This window comes from Vicugna pacos, chromosome 27, assembly GCF_048564905.1.
Source record: "Vicugna pacos chromosome 27, VicPac4, whole genome shotgun sequence".
NCBI classification, from domain to species: Eukaryota; Metazoa; Chordata; class Mammalia; order Artiodactyla; family Camelidae; genus Vicugna; species Vicugna pacos.
In genome coordinates, this window is record NC_133013.1 from 17843217 (window position 1) to 17866014 (window position 22798).

Consider the following 22798-nt stretch of genomic DNA (forward strand, 5'->3'; position numbering starts at 1 on the left):
TGCATTTAATGACTTAAAATCCATGTCTGACAATAGAAAGCCCTGACTGTGGAGCAGCTGCTTCTTTGGACCATGTGAGAGGAGAGTTTGCTTTCCTCCTTTTCTTCCTTTCTATGTGTAACCACTTCAGGAAACTTAATTTACAGAAACCTAAATTTGGGGAGAGAGGATAAACCGGAGGATGATCATTCTAGTTATAAAATGACTCACTGACCAGTGCTGGGCACTTGACGTTTTCAGCTGGTGTCTGAAAAGCAGCAATCCATCCACCGAGCAAACAGAATTCTTGAGATGCAGTTAAGTGCTATGAAATCCTGGGAGCACAGTCCCTGCAGAGGGATGAACAGAGCTTTGCAGCCTGTGCTGCTTCTGCTGAAGCCGGAAGAGGCTCCCAGCTCACTGGGGAGCAGACAGCTCCACTACCTTCCCAGCTAGACCTCGAGCCCCTCACATTCCTTTAACATCAGCTTCCCTCAGGCCAACCCCATTCATTTGGAAATTCCTAGAATTTCAACCTCATCCTCCCCCAGGAACAAAGCTGCACACAGCTGGAGGCAGCATTTCCTGCCTGGCTCTAGACAGGAGTGAGGGCCCTGAATCAGATAACCGTGGGCATACCAGGTCAGAACTTACCCTCTGGCTCTGGGCAGTGTGGCATGAACCTCCCCATCATCCCTGAAGGCCCCCCAAAGCAGCAGCCACAGCCACAGCCACAGCCACAGCGCCTGCTAGAATACCTCCTTGACCAGATGGTCCATGATGCTGGGGTAACTGGCCCGAGTCCAGAGGTGAACTGAAATTCTGGGTCAATCCCTGGTTTCCTGGAGAGGAGTATCATCTGGGAACAGAAGCCTGGGCTACCACTTCCTTTCAAAAGCTGCGTATCTCCACACCATCCCTAGTCCCAGTGAAAGCTCAGCAAACCCTGGACTGCAGTTCACACACCGAGGGAACGATATCATAGCTAACCCTTACATAATAGCAGCTAACGCCCATAGAGCGCTTAGCAAGAACTCTACTTGAAGTCTGTGTTAGTTTCCTGTGGCTGCCGTAATGAATAACAGGCCACAAACTCAGTGGCTTAAAACAACAGCAGTTTATTCTCTCACAGTTCTGGAAGCCAGAATCCAAAGTCAAGGGATCGCTTGGGCCACAATCCTTCCAAAAGCTCAAGGAGAGAATGCTTCCTTGCCTCTTTCGGCTTCCGGTGGCTCCAGGCGATCCTTGGCTTGTGGCTGCATCACTCCAAGCTCTGCCTCCATCTCCACATGGCCTTCTCCTCCTTCTCCTTGTGTGTCTCCTCCTCTTCTGTCTCTTATAAGGACACTTATTGGGTTTAGGGCCTGTGTGGGTAATCTGGGATGATCTCATCTTAAGATCCTTACCTTAAATACATCTGCAAAGATCCTTTTTCCAAATCAGGTCACATTCACAGGTTCTGGGTATCCAGACGTGCACATACATGTTACATGTATTAAGGCTTATGAACCTCACAACAGCCCTATGAAGATGTGCTCATTTTTCTAGATGGACAACTCAAGCACGGTTTAAGGACAGTGACCCAGGTGACACAGCTAGAAGGTGGTGCAGGCCACATGTGAGCCCAGATGTTAGCAATCACTATACTATGTTGTGTCTCCTGCATGTCTCAGGACACATGAGTCCTCCCACAGTGACTTGGGGTGGCGGGGAGAGACATAGTAAGCCAAAGCTTATGAAATAACGTCACAACCCCATACACACCTGGACATTTTTATTAGATAATTGAAATGATATTAAAAATGGACAGTGAGGGTAGCCATGGGCAGGGATTCAGATAAAAGGACAAGTGCCCTTTTGTTCACATTTCTTATCTGAAACAGTGCCTGGAACAGAATAAACGCTGAATACATGCTGACCGTTATCATCACTGTTGTCCACGCCCCCTGGCACCGAGGTGGGAAGAGGGTGCAGGCAGCCCCACAGGGGAGGTAGGCTCTCTGCCCCTGCAGGTGGCTCTGGCCTGGCAGGCGACTCCAGTACCACTATGACCTGGCACCCCTGCCCTCCTGAAACATGGCTTGGTATCTCTCTACATGTTTTCTATGGGGGGGATGACATTAAAAATAAGATTCAAATTACATGTCAAAAATCAAAACAGTGTTCCTCAGTAAGTTAAGCGTAGAATTATCATATGAGCCAGCCGTCCCACTCCTAGGTATATTCCCAAAAGAATCAAAAACAGGTGTTCAAACAAAGACACGCACACAGATGTTCATAGCAGCCCTATTCGCAATAGTTCAGAGATGGAAACAACCCAAATGTTTATCCCCAAGAAGTGGATAAACAAAATGTGATCTATTCATACAAAGGAATATTATTCAGGGATAAAAGTGAATGAAGTCTGATGTGCACTGAAACATGGATAACCCTTAGACACACTCTGCTAAGTGAAAGAAGACAGACGCAAAGGGCCACACACTGTGTGAGTCCATGTATATGAAGTGTTCAGAACAGGCAAATCCATAGAGAAAAAAAGCAGATTGGTGGTTGTCAGGGGATGGGGGACAGGGGAGCCAGGAGTGACCACTTAATAGATAAGAGGGTTTCCATTCAGAGTGACGAAATGTTCTGGAACTAGATAGCGATGCTGGTTGCACAACATGGTGAATGTACTGTCACTGAGCTGTACACCTTAAAATGGTTAAAATAGTGAATTTCATATTATGCATATTTTACCAAAACAAACAAACAAAAAATATCAGGCCAGAATCACAGTTCTGCTCCTTCTATTCAGAAGTGTAATTGGTGGTCACCGCACCTTTCCAAGCCTAGGTGAAAGGACCCTACTTTGTTTTTGTTTTTTGTAAATATCCAGATGACTTATTTTTCCCTTTTCTTTCCTTTTCTTTTCTTTTATCTTTTTTTTCTTTTTTAAGAAAGTCACAGAACAAAGAGCCAAAGAAGGTAGGTGTCACTCACAGTAAAACCCCTGGTGATAACACAAAGACAATAATGAGGAGGTTTGAGAGCAGAAGTAAACAACAGTAAAAGGAACAGTGGCAGATGGAATGTGGGAGGGGAGGACCCAGGAGAGGGGCGGCCCAGCAGTGAGTCAGCCTGGAGGCTCAGGCGGTCCCTCCACTCAGCGGCCCCTAGTGGAGGCAGGGCTCACCGAGGGACAAGCCTGATAAACCCAGTCAGGAGCCCAGGGTCCCCCGAACCCCTTCCTGGACCTGTTCCCTCCCTCCCTGATTATGGCCCCCCCTCCACTTTCAGCCTCATGGGCTCAAGAATCCAGCCTCTTACCATCCAAAGCCAGAGCCTGCGTGAAGAACCTGTCTCTCCCGATAACAGGCATTTCACACCAGCTCTGTCCACCCCTCCTGTTTATGCGGCCCCCTCCAAACATACCCATGTGACCTCGGGTTGTACCCACATTTTCTAGACCAAACAGATCCCCCAAAAGTGAAGATTCCAACCCCCGGTGGCACTGGGTAACAGAACGGCAAAGGCCCTGATGCCTTGGGCGTGCATCCCGCTCTCCCTTGTGTGGCCTTGAAGGTGTGTTCTTGATGATTCACATAAATCCTTCTCTTGTCCGTAAAGTGGGGGAAGTGATACATGGCCCACCTTACCTGAGTACTGTGAAGATGATATGAGTTGCTGTGCGGGACAGTGTCTTGCAAATGGAAAGGTATATAATGAAGATAAATTGTGGTAATAAATTTGGGGAATTTCAAGTCCCAGCCTGGCTGGGCACATCTGCCTTCCGCAGTGACCTGGAAATGCTCACGGACCCTCTCCCGTACCCCGGGGTGTGTCTGTATATCCGTGGCTACTGCTCAGCGAGGCTTCCTCAATGCCTGGTTGGATAGTGTCTGGAGCACAACCTCTGACAGCCTTCTCCATGGGACCTGACTCCCCGCCTTCTCCTGATTTCCTGCTGATACCCAGCCCCAGGACCAGAGCCACTGGAAGGCAGCTCTCTGGTGGTACAGACTCCAGCAGTGTCCGTGTCCTCACAGAGTGAGATCAGCTTCTCAAAGAGAGGTCTCAGAATCCCTGTCTCATAAAATGCTCAAAGAAAACAAAAGAGGCTCTATGTTTGAAACAGAAAGTCTGCTGACCCAGGTCTAACCTTCCCCACCTTTCCTTCCTGCGCATCAGGGAAACACACAGTAACCTGTGAAAGGGGGACAACGTGGTGGCTAAGGGCATAGCTGGGTTGTTTTGTTGTTGCTGTTGTTTGTTTTTTCCTAAGGCAGTTTTCAAATATACACAACTAAGGTGAATAGTAAAATTAAACCCTTTGGCTGTACCATCCACTTTCAACAATTGTCAACATTTAAGAACCTGGGAGAGGAGGGATTTGGAAATCAAATCCATGTTGGAATTCCAGTGCCACCACCAACTAGTGCTGGGACCCTGGGCAAGTCCTTCAGTCTCTCCAAGTCTGTTTCTTTATGCATTAAGTGGGAATGTTACCGTACACCTGAAGGGATTGTTCTAGAGTAAATGAAATAAGATAGCTCTAAGGCAGTAGCTGAATGCTCCCCCCATCTCCTCCCAAGGTAAGCACTCAATCAGTAGTGATAATCATTGCAGGAAGGAATGGGGTGTAGGCTGAGTGTGGGTTCTGGAGCCCGACTGTCAGGGTTCAAATCCCAGCTCTTACTCTCTTCTCACTGTGTGACCTTGGACAAGTTCCTGATCCTCTCTGTGCCCCAGTGTTTTCATAGCAGTATCTACCTTTTGGGTGCTTTGTTAGGTAAGTACAGTTAGAGCATTGGGAACAGTGCTTGGCCGGTAGTAAGGACTCAATAAAGGTAGGCTTTGTTAGTATTAACACAACCTGTTGAATTTTATTTAATTTGGCATTTCGTACATTCCATTCACACCTGTAAACATTTGCCTTCTGAAGTGGAATCTCAGAGCACCAGCTTTGGGAAAGTCTGGATGAAGGAAACAGAAGTCAAGTCTCGGAGGCTCACTTCCCCCAGACCGCTCCACTGATGCTTCACCATTTCCCAGCAGAAATGCCAGACCCGCAGGCTCCAGAGTTTTGTGTGCTGATTTGCTTGCTGGGTGTGGGGATCAAGATTATTTATGGGACATCCAAAATGCTTTTCCATTGAGTTGACACAATCTGGAAAAACTGGAGTCACAAATCAAGAGAAGCATCACACATCACTAGATATACAAATGGAATCTCAGATCTTGAAGACCTTTACCATGCTGCCTAACCCTTCACTGGGAGCCTTGTTGCCTGGAAATTCTGGAGTGGGATCCATGGATGAATGCACTCTGTTATTCTTCCCTCATTGAGCACACACAGACCCAGTACCTGCTGGGTGCTAGGTGCTGGGGTGATGGGATGCAGCATGCCCAGTTTTCCCTGGGGGACCTCAAGCTGGCCACTTACCATATCTGGGCTTTCTTTTTTCAATAGGCTACACCCAGATGATATCCAGTGTCCTTTCTAATCTTGTCTTTTATGATTACATAATTCTATTTTTGATCTGAAAGTCTACTATTCTAACAATCTGATTCTTTTGCCAAAACAAGGTTGCAGGGAGGCAGAGAAGTCAGGGCCTGTGGCTTCTGGAGAGTGTGGGTCTCCTCTTAGTCTGCATCTGCCCACATGGCCTCTTGCATCCAGATGTTTACAGCAGTCGAAACCACAGCACTTCCGGAGGTTTCAGACAGTGTGGCCAGCTCATCCCATCTGACCCCTCGCTTTGTTTATTAGGAAAGAAAAACACCCAAAAAAACCCTACCACCAAGATCCCAGACAGGCTGAACCCATAACCCCGGGGAGGGCAGTGCCCTGAGCCTGGGCCAGCGGGAAATCCCAGCAGCCTCCTTCTGACATGATGGCTAGAATATCATGAATTGATGATATTGGAAAGATAGCCCTCTGCCCAAGTTTGGATCTTTTTACCCAGTGCCTGTGAGATAAGCTGGGACCTGGGACGCTTTACTGCAGTGCTTGCACCTGGACAAATGTCTCCTCAAGCAATAGAATACAAAGAAACTGTAAGGGACTAAAATAACTGCATTCATGCACAGTTGGGGCAAATTATGAATAACAAAGTACAAAAAGACCAAAACCCAACTGCCATTTCTCAGGTACGGGAGCAAAAGCAGGGGACTCCGCATGTTCCCTGCACACAGTACCACCCCTACCCTCACTCCCATTTAAGGAACCAGCTTAGGCCCCACCCTCCAGGAGTGAGCAAGGGCCCTATTACTTGTTGTCATTCCCTCATGCTGCAACATGAATCCCAGTAAAGCCTTGCCTGAGTTTCTCATCTGGTCTCTTATCAATTTCCATTGATTAAAGAGGCCAAGAACCCAGGTCAGTACCACCTGGTTTTATTATTGTGCTCCCATGGACTTCTTGGTATAAAATGACTTTCTTCACTTGTCAATTGCATTCGATAAATTACGCTGTTAAAGCAAGCCAGCCAGGCATGGGATACTGTGTTACAGTTCCCATTATCCACTGCCCCGCTTCCTGTAAAGGGATTGTTTAGCCCCACCATGAGATTTGTGGGGCCTCCCTAAGGGAAGAGGATACCCTCCCCACCCCATTGTCAGACCTGGTGCTGTGAGTGAGATGGGAGTACAAGTGACCTATGCCAGCTCCGACAGAAGCATGAAGAGCCATTGCGTGATTCTTCCAACATTCTTGGTCTTCCTTTTTGCCATGGGAATACCAGGTTCAAACAGGAGATCCTCCTTCAGCATGGGTACTGGATGAGAAGTCACATGAACAGAGCTGTAGCCACTGACATACAATGTGAGTGGGAGACAAGCCACAGTTGTGGTAAGCCACTGAGATGGGAGTGAACTGTTACTGCGTCATAACCTAGTGGACGCCAGCGAACCCAGCACTGTTACCCCAACATGGTGTCATGGCTTGCCTATTGGCCTGTCCTGCCTATTCCTCTTAAAATTCAAACACTGAAAATAATCTGTCTCCATTCCATAATTATCCAACACCCAGCTGAAAAGCACTGGTCCTGGGAAAGCACCTGGACTTCTGGGAAACCAACTGTAACCAGAGTTCAAATCAACAGGAGCTAAACCTTAGGAAACTTCTTGACTTTCATTCAAAATGGTGAGTCATGTGAAGACACTGCCATTTTCCATTCCCTGTGATTCTCTGATGCCTTGAAGTAGAAACACAAAATTTGGTTGCTCTGTTCCCCACCTTACCTACTACGACGGTTAATTTTATGCATCCACTTGGCTAGGGTATAGTAACCAGTATTTAATCAAATATGAATCTAGGAGCCTCTGTAAAGCTATTTATAGATATGATTAACAGTGACAATCAGTTGACGTTTAGTAAAGGCGATGATCTTCCATAATGTGCGTCAGCCTCATCCCATCAATCTAACGCCGTAAGAGCCAAACCTGAGGTTTCCTGGGTAAGAAAAGAACCTGCAGCACCAATTCCTGCCTGAGTTTCCCGCCTGCCAGCCTGCCTTAGAAATTGCAGACCTATCAGCCCATCTCTTAAAATAAATCTCTCTCTCTTCCTCCCACCCTAGTCCTCTCCAACTAGAACCAATTCGGATTTTACTGTATTCCCAGATCTGAACTGTCCTCACTATCTGTGTAGCTTCTGGGACTGAGGCTCCTGGTCCCAGTAAGTTCTGCTCACACAGGGACGTGAGGGGGGCTTTGAGAAGGAGGGGCTCCCCCAGCTTGTTCTGAAAGGCCCTGCATGGAGTGAGCTGGGGAACTCTCTCCCCTCTTCCGGGTCCTCCTCTCCTTCCCTGACCTGTCTACATTCACCCCTCAGCAAGCTGGTCACACTTTGCTGACTTCTTTTCCCCTTTAAGGCTGCCCGTGAGCGTGATTTTATCTGAATTGCAGCAGCATGAAAACAAGTCTATGGATCAAAAGGAGTTTGAGATAGATTTACAAATGTTAGCTGCTATATATAAAAACAGATTTTAAAAAAGTTTCTTCTGTATAGCACAGGGAACTGTGTTCCATATCTTGTAATTACCTTTAATGAAAAAAATATGAAAACAAATATATGTATGTGTATGCATGGCTGGGACATTGTGCTGTATGCCAGAAATTGATACATTGTAACTGACTGTACTTAAATTTTAAAAAATACATCAATTAATTAAATTAAAGTTTAAAAATGCATTGGCAGCCTTCCTCCTTCAGGAATGACCCATCCCTCCAGTCTCTAATCTTCCCTTCCTTCCTCCTTTCCTTCCTACTCCCTTCTCCTCCTCATTTCTTCCTATCTATCTCTTCTCTCATTTCCACAAAAGTGAGGACAACAACAGAAGCAGTGGGACAGAGAGAGGGAGCCCCGTAGGAGGTGATTTTAAAGAACTAGGGCAGGAACCAAGCCAGACCCTGCAGCACGGAAAGGTGGGGACTGGCACAGGTGTAGGAGACTCTCCAGAGACCCAGGGGACAGAACCCAGTGTCTCACAGTGTTGCAGAAGCTGCCTGGGTGGTGATGCCATTAAGTGACACAGGGAGCAAAGGATGTGGACAGTTGGCGAAGGAGTGGTGTGATATTGTGATTTATAATAAGAATATATATTTGGTCTCCCCTCCCCGGCTTTCTGGCGCAGAGCTCCCAAAAGTCCTGGAATTTCCTAAGTGAAGAGAGCCATAAAGATCCTTTTGTTATTCATAACAAGCCCCTTTCAATCACACAAGAGTTTATACTATGAGGAGGCTTTTGGGAAGCCCTAGTATGGGCTGGTTGGCAGGGGAACCAACCTGGTGATCAGTGGGTTGGAAGTTTCAGCCTCAGCCCCGACCTGGGTGGAGCTTGAGAGGGGGCTGCTGAGTGTGTTCAGTTGCCAATGGCCAGTGACTTAATCAATTGTGCCTGTGTAACAAAACCTCCATAAAACCCAAAAAGATGGGTTGGTGAACAAGAGCACATCCATGTGCCAATACGGCTGGCACACTCCAGACTCCATAAGGTCAGAAACTCCTGGGCTCAGGACCCTTTTGCAGCTCGCCCTGTGTATCTCTTCATCTAGCTGTTTCTTCTTCCTTTGTAATAAACCAAGAACTAGTAAGTAAACTGTTTCCCTGAGTTCTATGAGCTGCTGTAGCAAATTAACTGAACTCAAGGAAGGAATGGTGAGAACCTCCAATTTATAGCCAGTGGGTCAGAAGCACAGGTAACAACCTGGACTTGCAATTGGCAGTGGGTGTCTGGCGGTGGGAGGGGCTTAACCTGTGGATCTGATGCTTATCTCCAGGTAGATGGTGTCAGAACTGAGTTAATTATAGGACATCTGGCTGGTGTCACAGCATTGGTTAGCATGGGGAACAACCCCTATATACACACACATATGGTGACCAGAACTGTCAGAAGCATCCTAGTAGAGCACTGAGAGGCGTGGAGACACATAAATGTGTTTGATTTTTTACAAGTGAGGAGAAAGTGATTTTGCCTAAGATTTTAAGTTATCTGTGAAGTACTGTGTGGACTGAGCAGGTAGAAGGGATTTGGGTCTGAGCTCATGAGACTTGTGGAGAAAGGCACAGGCCTCAAAACAGGAGAGAAGTAAAGCTGTAGAATAGATGTGATCATCTCGAGAGGATGCGGGGCGTGATAAGACATGTTCTGGCTGGTCTCTGGGGGAATTCCAGCACTTCAAGGACAGGCAGATAGAGAAGTTCCAAAAAGGGGGGTAAAAATAAGGAACAGGAGGGCAGTCCCTCTGAAAGTTCCAGAGAAAGAGGAGGAAGAGAGGAAGGAAACAGTGAGGATGAAAATAATAGAAGAAAATATCCATAAATTGAAGAAAGTCACGAATCTTCAGATTGAAAAGGCTCGTGTCTCAAGCAAGATAAACAAAGCAACAAAACAAAACCCAAACAAAATGCCTAGACACAGCCTCCATGATATTACAACATTCTAAGGATAATGGAAAAAATCCCAAGTTTCTGGGGAGGGAAAAGCAGGTCACCTGCAAAAGAATAAATAGCCTTAGCGGCAGTAGTGGATTCTAGAAGGTGTAGAGACAATGCCTTCCTAGTCCTCAGGAGATGTTGTTTTGATTCTGTAGCTGTATGCTCAGCCAAAAGAGCAAAAAAATTTTTTCAGAAATGTAAACACTCAGAACATTGACTTCCCATGTGTCTTTTCTGGAAAAAAAAAAAATTCAAGGACAAACTCCAGCAAAATGAAAAAGGAATTAAGGAAAAGAAATCCTAGAATGACAGTTGTCCACAGACCTATAGATGAGTAGCTCAGTTACAGTAAGAAGTCAAGGAGTTACATGAAGAGTGCTTTCAATGAGAAAGTGGGTTTCAACCAACAGATAATGTTTATGAAAGAGGAGGAGTTTTGCTCTGCCAAAAAAAAGAAAGGTAGCAGGGGGAGAAGCAATTTTAAAACTCTAGAGAAAACAAAAAGTGATATAAGGAAGTCACCATCCATATATAAAGTGTCAGGGAAGAAAAACTTTCCATCTACCTTTCTAGGTTCTTCTGGCTGGTCTAATAATTAAACTGACATGAGACACATTAACAGGAGAAAATCAAACTTTAATTTTGTACGTATGGGAGTTCCCAGAAATATGAGATGCAAAGAAATGACCAAAGCAGGTTAGATTTTATATCTTTTAGACAAAGAAACAATACATTTGTGATGAACTAAAAAAAAACAAAAACAAAAACAAAAAACTGTGAGAAACTGACAAGACAAAGAAATTTAGGCTTGGGTACTAATTAGTGAAGAAACAAAGCAGACTTTGTTTACTTGGCCTTCTCAGCCCTGAATTCCCTATCACAGGCGATAAGAATGTCTCTTAACCTCCTGGTGCAGGGAGGGTACCTCTCATGTGGGAGATTTATTTCCTGTTTTCAGGGGAACAAAGAGAGGGTCAGAGTGTCCTTTTTTGCACTGGTTCTTTCTCCAGTAACTTTAATTCAAAATAATCAATATGCCAAAGTGGATATTTGGAGGCAATCTGCCCTAAACCCCATCAGAATCAAGCTGTTTATTTATTTAAAATTGAGCTATAACATACATATGGAAAAGTACTCAGAGCTTAACAGTACCACTCAATCAGCCTCGACAAATGTGTACTTCCATTTAACATCCCGTATTTACACCACTGTCAAGATGAAGAACATGTCCATCCCTCCAGAAAATTCTCTCATGTCCCTTCCCAGTCAGTCCTCTCTGCTCCAAAGCAATCACTGATCTGACACAAGCTCATTTCAAGAAATAGAGGGAGTGTAATAAACAAGAGTCCATTTGACCTTGATGCTAAGAACCTCTCCTTCAAGAAGCACAATTGTATTGCAAAGAATCACACTTAATTCTTTGTGGATCCAATCACAATTTTTTGTCCTAATACTATAAATGATATTGTATTTATGTATTGGTTTCCTAGAACTGTAACAACTGACCACAAATTTGGTGGCTTAAAAACAACAGAAATTTGTTCTCTCACAGTTCTGGAGGCCAGAAGTCTGAAATTAAGGTGTCAGCAAGACAGCCTCTCTCCAAAGGCTCTAAAGGAGAATCTTTCCTTGTATCTTTCAGTTTCTGGTGGCTCCAAGTAGCCCTTGGCTTGTGACTGCATCACTCCAACCTCTGCCTCCGTGGTCACATTGCCTCCTACTCTCTTCTGTGTCTTCTCCTCTGTGGGTCACTTATATGGACACCTGTCATTGCAAATAGGGCTCATCCAGATAATCCAGGATGATCTCCTCCCCTCAAGATCCTTAACTTAATTACATCTGTGAAGCCTTTTTTTCTAAATAAAGTCACAATCACAGGTTTGGGACATGGACGTATTTGGTGTTGGGGCGGGGGGGGGGGTTACCATTCAGCCCACTACAGTTGATTTTCAATTTTTAAAGCCAACATCTAGACTGGTGCTGCCAATCGAAATATAATGTGCACAACATATGTAATTTTAAATGTTCTAGTAGCCACATTACAAACGTAGAAAGATATGGGTGATATTATGGGCTGCATGTTTGTGTCCCCCAAACTCATATGTTAAAGACCTAACCCTCAGTGTGGCTGTATTTAGAGATGGGGCCTCTAAGGGAGTAAGTTAAGTTAAATGAAGTCATAAGGGTGGGGCTGTAATTTGATAGCACTGGTGTCCTTACAAGAGGATGAGACACCAGGGCACTGTTGGTGGGGACATAAATTGATACAGCCACTACCGAAAATAGTATGGAGGTTCCTCAAAAATTTAAAGTAGAACTACCATATAATCCATCAATCCCACTTCTAAGTATTTATCAAAAGGAAATGAAATCACTATCTCAAAGAGATATCTGCACTTCCATGTTCATTGCAGCATTATTCACAGTAGTCAAGACATGGAAACAACCCAAGTATCATCAACAGATGAATGGATAAAGAACAATGGGGTTTATATACACAAGGGGAAATTATCAGACCATTAAAAGAAAAGGAAGCCCTGCCATTTGCAACAATATGGATGAACCTTGAGGGCATGATGCTGAGTGAAGTACGTCAGACAGAGAAAGACAAATTCTGTATGCTCTCACTTGCGTGTGGACTCTTAAAAAAGCTGAACTCGTAGAAACGGGTAGTAAAATGGTTGTTGCCAGGAGTTGGGGTGGGAGAAATGAACGGGTGGTCAAAGGGTACAAACTTCCACGCACAAGTTGGATAAGTTCTGGGGATAACGTACAGCATGACGACTAAAGGAACTACTGTATCATATACATGAACTTTGCTGAAAGAGTAAATCCTAAGTGTTCTCACCACACACACGGTAATTATGTGAGGTGATAGAATTGTTAACTAACCTTTTATGATAATCATTTCACAAGGTACTTGTGTACTAGGTCATCACATTGATTATGTGATGATGATAAGGTGATATCGCACCTTAAACTTACACGTTACATGTCGATCTCAACAGAGCTGGGAGATGGGAGAAAAAGGAGACAGCAGGTCTCTTGCTCTCTCTTTACTCACACAAAGAAGGGGTCCTGTGAGCACATGGAGAGATGGCACTGACCCACAAGCCAAGAGAAGAGACCTCAGAATGAAACTTGCCGGTCCCTTCATCTTGGACTTCCCAGCCTCCAGAAGTGTGAGAAAATAAGTTTCTGTTGTTTAAACCATTCATCCAGTCTGCGGTATTTTGTTACAGCAACCCAAACCACTTACACAGGTCAAGTTAATTTTAATAATATATTTCATTTAATCAAACATACTCAAAAAACCACTTAAACATTTAATCAACAAAAAAAATTAATGAGATACTTTACCTTTTTTTTTTTAGCACTAAGTCCTGGAAATCTGGTGTGTATTTTACATATATAGCACATATCAATTGGCTGGACACATTTCAAGTGCTCAATAGCCACATGTGGCTAGTAGCTACCATATTTGAAAGAGCAAAGCTAAATAATGCAGAGAATAGTTCATTGCACAGAGTATGTTTATATGCACAGAATAGTTTATCATAAGTATAAGATAGAATATACATATTTAAAACATTGACAAAGTAGAAGTAATGATGCAGCCACAGAGGTTGGGAAATGTGGGAAGATAACTAGGGGGGGAAAGCACAGTCTAAAGGCTGAGAATTATGTTTTATTCAGCAGATTTACTGAGGATTTAAGCCCAGAATATAGCCTCTCTGATAGCTTTGAGGGTCTGTTCCAAAGATGTAAGGGAGTTTTTACTGGGGGGAAAAATGTAGTTGAACATCAAAAGATTACTGCTAATCACAAAAACAGACATCTCAAGTTGATGATTATGGTGCATTTCTATATATGGGAAGAGGCAAGAGTCTGGGTTTACTGAAATCATTCGATATGCATCTTAACTGTCTAGGGCCAGTATCCAATTTTCTACATCCCACAGGTGTGACCTGAAGGGCAGCTCCAGTGGCTGCAGGCTTGATGGCCACAACATTCTTTGTACTGAAATAGCAGAAATGGCAGGCCACATTCTTTGTCCACAACAGGATGAACAAATTTTTATTATACATAGTGGAATCAATAAATAGAAGTTTAAGGGTACAATTTAGAATTATAAATTAGCCATGTGTTTCAGCTACCTTTTGCTGTGTAACAAACTGCTCCAACATTTAGTGGCTTAAAGCAGCAATCATTTTATTTGTTTATAATTCTATGGGTCACAAATTCAAGCAATGTTCAGTTGGGTGGCTCTGCTTCCCGCAGCGTTGGCTGAGAAGCTGGAATAGCTGGATGCTCCAAGATAGCCTTCCTCATATGACTAGCAAGGGATGTTCATTGCCAGCTTAAAGCTCAGTGGGGAGCCCTGGCCACAATGTTACATGTCGAGCTCTGTTCTGCTGGATGTCAGCCTGTCTACTGTCTGCTTTGGCTTCCTCACAGGATGATGACAAGTTTCCAAGAAGAAACATTTCAAGATGAAGACAGATGCTGCAGATCTCTTAAGGTCCAGCCTTGGAAGGTACACATTGTCAATTTTCTTGCATTTCTTTGATCAAAATGGGTCCAGGGGCAGCCAAAATTCAGAGGAAGGGGAAACAGACTCCACCTCTTGATGGAAGAAAGGTAAATTAATATTGCAAGGGAGCAGGTGGGATGGGAGACCTTGTTGCAGTCCACTTTGAAAACACAATCTATCATACCACTAGGAGGAAACAAACAGATAATTGACATTACGGGAGAAGAAAGGTGGGAAGGGAGCCGAGAGTGTGAGCTTGAAAATTACTTCTTCTAGATACAATCAAATGTTGATAAATCAAGAAATATGAAATGGCTAATACATGTCATTATGAGTATGTCCAAACCCATAGAATGGCCAATGCCATGCGTAAACCCTAATGTAAACTATGGACTTTGGGTGATTACTATGTGTGAACATAGGTTCATTAGTATTAACAAATGTGTTGCTGAAAGATGGGCCCCCATCCCTGAGGAGGCGAATAGCTCAGAGACAGGGTTTTGGAACTTAGAAGAAAAGAGACAGCTTTATTGCTTTGCTGGGCAAAGGGGACTCACAGTAGACTAGTGCCTTCAAAACTGTGGACCCATCTTGAGGATGGGGCAGAATGATTATATAGCCATAGCTCAGACAATAAAGCATCAATAACAATCAACAGAATTATTTTCTTCTCATAAGACAGAGTGGCATCATGGTGTCTCCAGGTGACCAATTCTGTAGAGGCTAGTGGTTGTCGCTCTTTCCATCTCTTTATCTTATAAGCACCCAAGGCCTGGTCTTCTTGGTAATTCAGGCTATTTTATAAGGTTACAGTCCCATGACCTTCTCCCTGGAGAAGGACTCAGAAACCAAGTACGATTGTTACTTTTAATTACTGGGATAGAGCAGAAATAGTAAAATCAATAGCTTTAGTTTTAACAACGGGCTTGGAGCTGTGAGTAGTAACCGGTCAGTCAGGCTTGTTGATCATTCTAAGGGCGAGCATAAGAATAAGCAATCTGTTAGCCTAAGTGCGTCCATTTTATTAATTCTCCTTCAAACGTACCACTCTGGTGGGGGATGTTGATAATGGAGGCTATGCACGTGTAGGGGGCCAGGGTATATGGGAAATCTCTGTACCCTCTGCTCAGTATTGCTGTGAACTCAGAATTGCTCTGAAAAACAAAGGCCCCTAAACAGAGTCACAAAACAGAGATGCCAAAATGATTACCTCTGGGTTGTGGACTGGGGTCTATGATACAGAAGACTTTGCTATTTCATGTTATAATTGGTTTACTGAAGGCACTACTATTTCTCTATGGTGTACATGGATGATTTTTTAAATGCAAATACATTTTAAGAAGCTGGGTGCCAACTAAAAAATGCACAACCTAAAAGCTGAGAATTATGTTTTATTCAGTGGACACACTGAGGACTTCAAGCCCAGGAGACAGTCTCTCAGATCACTCTAAGGGACTGTTCTGAAGAGGTAAGGGAGGAGCCAGGATATATAGGAGTTTTTGCAACAAAGACCAGGCAGTCAGAACATCAAAAGGTTACTGTTAATTAAATAAAATCAGACATCTCGAGTTAAGGAATTTAGCACTTTTCTATATATGGGAAGATGCAAGAATCTTGGCTTATTGAAATCATTCCTTTGATATGCACCTCCGCTCTCTAGGGCCAGTATCCTGTGCTTTCCCATCCAGAATCTCCTAAGGGTGCACTGTTGGGGGATGGCTGCGGTGGCTGATGATGGGCATCCTGTCTCCAACCTGAGTTCCCTCAGGGCTCACAGTCAGGGGCAGCTGCAATGTGATGGCTTGATGGCAGGCAATATTTTTCATTCACATGGGTAAAAACTAATGGATGGAAAAAGGAGACATATGACATAAGATAGAAAGAATGCGTAAAATCTAGCAGCCTTTAAAAAGGATTATACAACATGACCAAGTAGGATTTATCCCAGGAATGCAAAGTTGGTTTAACATTAAAAATTGATCAGTGTAATACACCATTTTAATAGAATAAAGGACAAAAGCCACACAGTGATTTCAACCAATGCAGGAAAAGCGTTTGACAAAAATCTGACACCCTCTCATGATAAAAATGCTCAACAAAGTAGGAATAGAAAAGAACTTTTTTGCTAAAAAAAACAGCCTGTGTACCCTGATAGCTGAATTGAGACTTGGAGGAAGAGTTTTGTGAAAATTAGAAAAGAACAGCTTTATTGCTTTGCCAGGCAAAGAGGAGTCACAGAAGCTAATGCCTTAGAGACTGTGAATCCATCTTGGGGTCGGTGTCCTGAGGTTTTTAGACAAATTGGATGGAACAGAAAGGTGACAACAATCAGGGCATTTTCCAGGGTGCTGTATTCTTCTTAATCTTGATGAATCCACCTGGCATCATGGAGAAACTCCAGAGGGTCTGTTCATTCTCCTGAGACTATCAGCCCATGACCACCTTTCTGGAACACAGTGTCTAGGTTAAAGGATAAGGTATACTGGGTAAAGAATGTATAGGGAATGGAGAGTGTAATGGAAATGATCCAGGAAAAAATGGGGCATGAGAGGATGGCTGTATCCCAGGTTTCGGTCAAGTCCTTGGGACACACTCACCAAGTGAGTGTCCTTGGCTTTGAGAAGGAAAGAATTCAAGAGCAAGCCATAGTAGAGTGAAGGTAGATTTATTCAGGGAGATATATGCTCCATAGACAGAGCGCAGTCCATCTCAGAAGGCCAGAGAGGGCATGAGGTATGGGGGTGGGTGTTCAGTTAAAAGTAAAAGTAGGTACACACTCCATAGACAGAATGCAGATCATCTCAAAAGGCAAGAGGCAAGGCCTAGGGGATACACATTCCACAGGCAGAATGCGGGCCTTCTTACTCAGAAGGGAGAGCAAGATCTCAGGTCATGGGGTTGGCTAGGAAAAATGAGATCAGCCCAAGGCATGGGGGTTGTTAGTTTTTATGGGCTCAGCCATTTCACATGCTAACAGGTGGGAGGATTAGTCCAACTACTTTGGGGAAGAGGCAGGGAGTCCCAGGAATTTGGCCATCACCCACTTTTTGAGCTTTTACGGTCAGCCTTGAAACTGTCATGGCACCTGTGAGAGTGCCATTTAGCATGCTAATATATTACAATGAGTGTATAATAAAGCTCAAGGTCTACTGCGGGTTGAATCTTGAACAATCTTGGTGCTAACTTCTGTGTCATTCTTTTAACGGCCCCTTCCCTCCTGTCTCAGAAAGGCTGGGGGCTATTAAGCACAAAAGCAGTTGAGCAAGTGAAGCAAAGATGGGAGTTTGTCAGAGAAAATAGGAAAACAAGTTGCAAAAATGTTAAGTCAGAATCAATCAGTAAACAGCTTTAGCATCAGGGAAACCATTTTGTTAGTTAGTTTCCTACTCTTTCACTTTCTCAACCTGATAAAGGGCACCTACAAAAAACCCACAGATAACATCACACATAATGGTGAAAGAATGAATGCTTACCCACTAAAATCAGGAAGAAGACAAGGATGTTTGCTCTCATCACTTCTATTCAGCATTGTGCTGGAGGTGCCAGCCGGGGCAACCTGGCAAGAAAAATAAATAGAATACCTCCATATTGAAGAGGAAGAAGTAAAACTATATTCACAGATATCTAGAGATGACTATCTCTATTCACAGAAAATCCTAAGAAACCCCACCCACCCACACACACAAAAACTATGAAAACTAATGAACTCATCAAGGTCGTAGGATACAAGATCAATATACAAAAACCAACTGTATTTTTATACAATAGAAATAAGCAATCAAAAAATAAAATTAAGAAAACAATTCCATTTATGAGAGCATCAAAAAGAATAAAATCCTTGGGAACAAATTTTTTAAAAAGCGCAAAATTTCTATGTTAAACACTATGAAACATCATTGAAAGAAATGAAAGAAGATTTAAATAGGTGGAAAGACATCCATATTCCGGGACTGTAAGACTTGTGTTGTTAAGATGCCAATACTCCCTAGATGAATGTGCAGGTTCAGCTCAATCCCTATCAAAATTCCAGCTGCCTTCTTTGCAGAAATTGACAAGCTGATCCTAAAATTCATAAGGAAATGCAAGGAAGGGATCCAAAACAGCTAAAGCAATCTCAAAAAAGAACAAAGTTGGAGGACTCACACTTCACAATTTCAAAACTTACTACAAAGCTACATTAATTAAGGCTATGTGGTACTGGAATAAGGATAGACATAAATGAAGGGAATAGAACTGAGAGTCTAGAAGTAACTCCATATATTTATGGGCAATTGATTTTTGACAAGAGTGCCAAGACCATTCAATTGAGGAAAGAAAAGTCTTTTCAACAAATGGTGCTAAGACAGGTTGCCATCCAAACGAAAACAATCAAGTTGGACCCCTACTTCATAGCATGTTCAAAAATTAACTCAAAATGGACCAAAGTCTAAATGGAAGAGCTAAAATTAGAAAACTCTTAGAAGAAAACATGGTGGTAAATCTTTGTGAACTTGGGTTAAGCAATGTTTTTTTATATACAATATTTAAAGCACAAGCAACAAAAGACAAACTGGACTTTATCATACTAAAACCTTTTATACCTCAAAAGACACTATCAAAAAAGTAAGTAAGACCATCCTCAGAATGGGAGAAAATACTTGCAAAGCATCTGTCTGGTAAGAGTCTAATATTCAGAATATAAAGAACTCTTGTAACTCAACAACAGAAAGACAACCCAATTTTAAAAATGGGCAAAGGATATGAACAGATATTTCTTCACAGAAGATATACAAATGACCAATAGCACATGAAAGATGTTCAATATCATCAGCCACTTGGACAAATGCAAATCAAAATCACTATGTGATACTGCTTCACCCCAACTAGGATGGCTGTAACCAAAAGGACAGACAATAAAAAGTATTAGTAAGGATGTGGATGAACTGGAACTTTCATACATTGCTAGTGGGAATATAAAATGGTGCAGCTACTTTGGAAAACAGTCTGGAAGTTCCTCAAAAGATCAAGCAGAGCTGCCAGATGATCCAGCAAATCTACTCCTACATATTTACTCAAGAGAAATGAAAACATATATTCACACAAAAACCTGCACATGAATGTTTATAACATTATTTATAATAGCCAAAAAGTGGAAATAACTCAAATGTCCATCAACTGATGAATGGGCGAACAAAGTGGTATATCTACGCAACAGAATACTATTCAGCAATAAAAAGGGAACAAAGTAATAACAAACTACAAATGGATGATCCTTGAAAACATTATATTAAATGAAAGAAGTCAGCCACATAAGGCCATATATGGTATGATCCCATTTATATGAAATGTCCAGTATAAGAAATCTATAAAGATAGAAAGGAAATTAGCAGTTTTCAGGAGCTGAGTGCAGAGAGGAGCTAGAGTGACTGATCATGGGGACAGGGTTTCTTCTGGGGGGTGATGAAAATGCTCTGGAATTAGATGGGGTGATTGTTGCACAATTCCATGAGTATATTAAAAGCTACTGAATTGTACACTCTAAAAAGGTGACATTTATGGTATGTAGGGAAAAAAAGAAGAAGAGAGAGAAAGGAAGGAAGCAAGCTGGGAAGAAGGGAAGGAAGGGAGGGAGGGAGAGAGGAAGGATGGAGGGAAGAAAACATAAAACTTTGAGGGAGAAGAGAAGGAAGTTCAGGATTTAACTAGGTCCTTTGTTTTCTCAGTGCAACAGTCATTCATTCCACAGACCTTATCTATTTTTTTATTGAAGTATATTTGGTTTACAATGTTGTGTTAGTTTCAGGTGTACAGCAAAATGATTCAGATATATATAGATATAGATATTCTTTTTCAGATGCTTTTCCATTATAGTTTATTATAAGATATCAAATATAGTTCCTTATACTATACAGTAAGTACTTGCTGTTTATCTATTTTATATATAGATAGGTAGTGTGTATCTGTTAATCCCAAACTCCCAATTTATGTCTCCCCTTTGGTAACATAAGTTTGTTTTCTATGTCTGACTCTGTTTCTGTTTTGTAGTAAGTTCATTTGTATCATTTTTAAGATTTCACATATAAGTGATATCATATGATATTTGTATTTCTCTGTCTGACTTCACTCAGTATGATAACCTTTAGGTCCGTACATGATGCTGCAAATGGCAACATTTCATTCTTTTTTTATGGCTGAATAATATTCCACTATATATATATATATATATACATATACACATATATATGTATGTATGTATCTATCTCTCTCACATCTTCTTTATCCATTCATCTGTTGATGGACACTTAGGCTGCTTCTATGTCTTGGCAATTGTATATAGTGCTGCTATGAACACTGGGGTGCATGTATCTTTCCAAATTAGAGTTTTCATCTTTTCTGGATATAAGCCCAGGACTGGGGGATTGCTGGATCACACGGTAACTCTATTTTTAGCTTTTTAAGGAACTGTTCTCCATAGTGGCTGCACCAATTTACATTCCCAGCAACAGTGTAGGAGGGTTCCCTATCTCTACACCCTCTCCAGCATTTATTATTTGCAGATTAAGAAGGGGTTTGGGGTTGAGAATTTTAAAAGGGAGAAAGTTTCCTTTGACCTTTCAAAGCACAGGGGAGCACCCTTGGTGTGTTAATTATCCCGGGCTGTGGTCTGTCTGTTGACTATTCCAGGCCATAGTCTGTTGCCCAAAAGGCTTTTTTAGGGTCAGGAATCCTTTGGTTGGCTTCTGCAGTGGATCACCCTGCCAGTGACAACATTAGAGCAGCATCGGAAAAAGACATACTTCCAGTTCTTGGGTATAATGTCTCCATAGTCTTGGTGATTAAGTCCTTTTACCATTTTCCCAATAAATGACTCATTCTCCTGGAGGCAGCTCCGTGGGCACTTCCTGGACACCCACTCACCTGGAAAAACTGAAGTTGCTCTTGTCCTGAAGCAGGTTTCCTGCTGCTGCCTTCAAGAAAGACAACAAGGGCATTGTAGGTAGAAATGGCTGCCTTCTCTCTCCTTCCTCACACTTACCTAATCCCCTCACTGCCTGGGGGATCTGCCCCCAGGGCCTGAGTGAGACGGAAAGAACGCAGATTTGGCTTAGGTCTGGAGAACTGGCTAGGACAAAGAGAATTGTAATGAAGCTAAGAGACATCCCTAAAGCTTAACCACAGAGACGGAACTTCCGGGCCTTTCCTGGTAGCAGAAGCCTCGGAATGCCCAAAGCACAGACTGGGCGGTGCAGTTCTGTTTCCACTCAGTCACCGCTGGCTGGTGGCCACGAGCTTCGATCTCTATCTGCAAAAGAGGCCCCACTTCTGGCCTTTGAGATGTCTTGAGGACTGTGTCACGCACCCAAATTTGTGATGTCCGGCTCCCTGGCGCCCTCTAGTGGCGCACAGGGCCCACTGCTTTCTCGCCTCCCCTCAACCGCCCGAGCTGAGGTTCTCAGATAGGAGGGACTCTTGCAAGTCAGAACACTTCACTCACGGTATCACACCCTCACACATCCACCCCATCTCCCCACAAATTAATGACCGTAAATGTACTTGAGAAGATGTTTTTGAAAAGTTGCAATTACATAAGTAGATAAAGCATGTTATTTGTCTGCTGACAATGTCCTTGGTGTGTGTTCATGTGTGCACCCAGCTTCCTCGCTTTAATTTCTGGAGCTTCCCAGGGCCTTAGGACCAGAAGTTACTAGCCACAGGCCCCTCTGGCACTTGTGATAAAAACAGACTTTAGCCACTGCTGTCCGTATTTAGGCTCTTACTGTCCAGGGCTCAGTTCGTGGGGTAAGTTCCAGAAGCAGCTCTCCTCTTTAGCCAGGGCTGATTGAAATTCCCCAGGGAGGAGGAGGTGTTGTGGGGAGTCATGTGCAATCTTAACTTCCAGGCTGGACTCCAGGCCGAAGGGTCTCTGTTTCCACGTGACCTTGTCATCCGTGTGACTCGCTGGGTTTAAGAATGTTACAGTGCACGAAGTTAGTGGGTTCCTCTGATGACGTGGTCATTACTGTCACCACAATCCCCAGTATTTTGCGAGTTCCGACCGTGTGCAGAGCACTTTTCAGGAGCTTTAAAAAAGTAGAAAATAGTGTCCTTGTCCTCCAAAATCATACAGATTTGGGGGAGGGAGGGGATGATAATTTGAGTGTATGTGAGAAAATAACTAAAATTCTATTTAATTCACATCAAAACAGTTGAATACTTGTGTAAGGAGTTGTAGAAGACATTTTAAAGGTGCCTTGAAAGAGCTGAGCTAGAATCTTGTGAGGACAATAAGGACAAGGGACGGGACAGTATTAACATGTAAAGGTTCATGGTAAAAATCAGGGCAAAGTCTTGTCTATACTGACCAGGATGCGTTCTGCTGTAAAT

At 43.1% G+C, this 22798-nt stretch overlaps 1 long non-coding RNA gene across 7 annotated transcripts in view; it reads right to left on the minus strand.

The window, feature by feature from the left end:
- Nucleotides 1-4824: 4824 nt before the first annotated feature.
- Nucleotides 4825-22798, minus strand: part of LOC107035407 (uncharacterized) — a 51771-nt gene continuing 33797 nt past the window's right edge. For 2 of the 7 annotated variants that reach the window (XR_012064774.1, XR_012064770.1), the window contains 3 exons: nucleotides 17908-17990; nucleotides 16082-16275; nucleotides 14096-14620 (listed from right to left, as the gene is read on the minus strand). This is a non-coding gene — a long non-coding RNA (uncharacterized lncRNA). Of the gene's footprint in view, nucleotides 5138-6584; nucleotides 6738-14095; nucleotides 14621-16081; nucleotides 16276-17907; nucleotides 17991-21331; nucleotides 21382-22798 lie in introns of those variants that run through there. The other 5 variants (XR_001460746.3, XR_012064775.1, XR_004195586.2 and 2 more) reach the window with 5 other exon arrangements.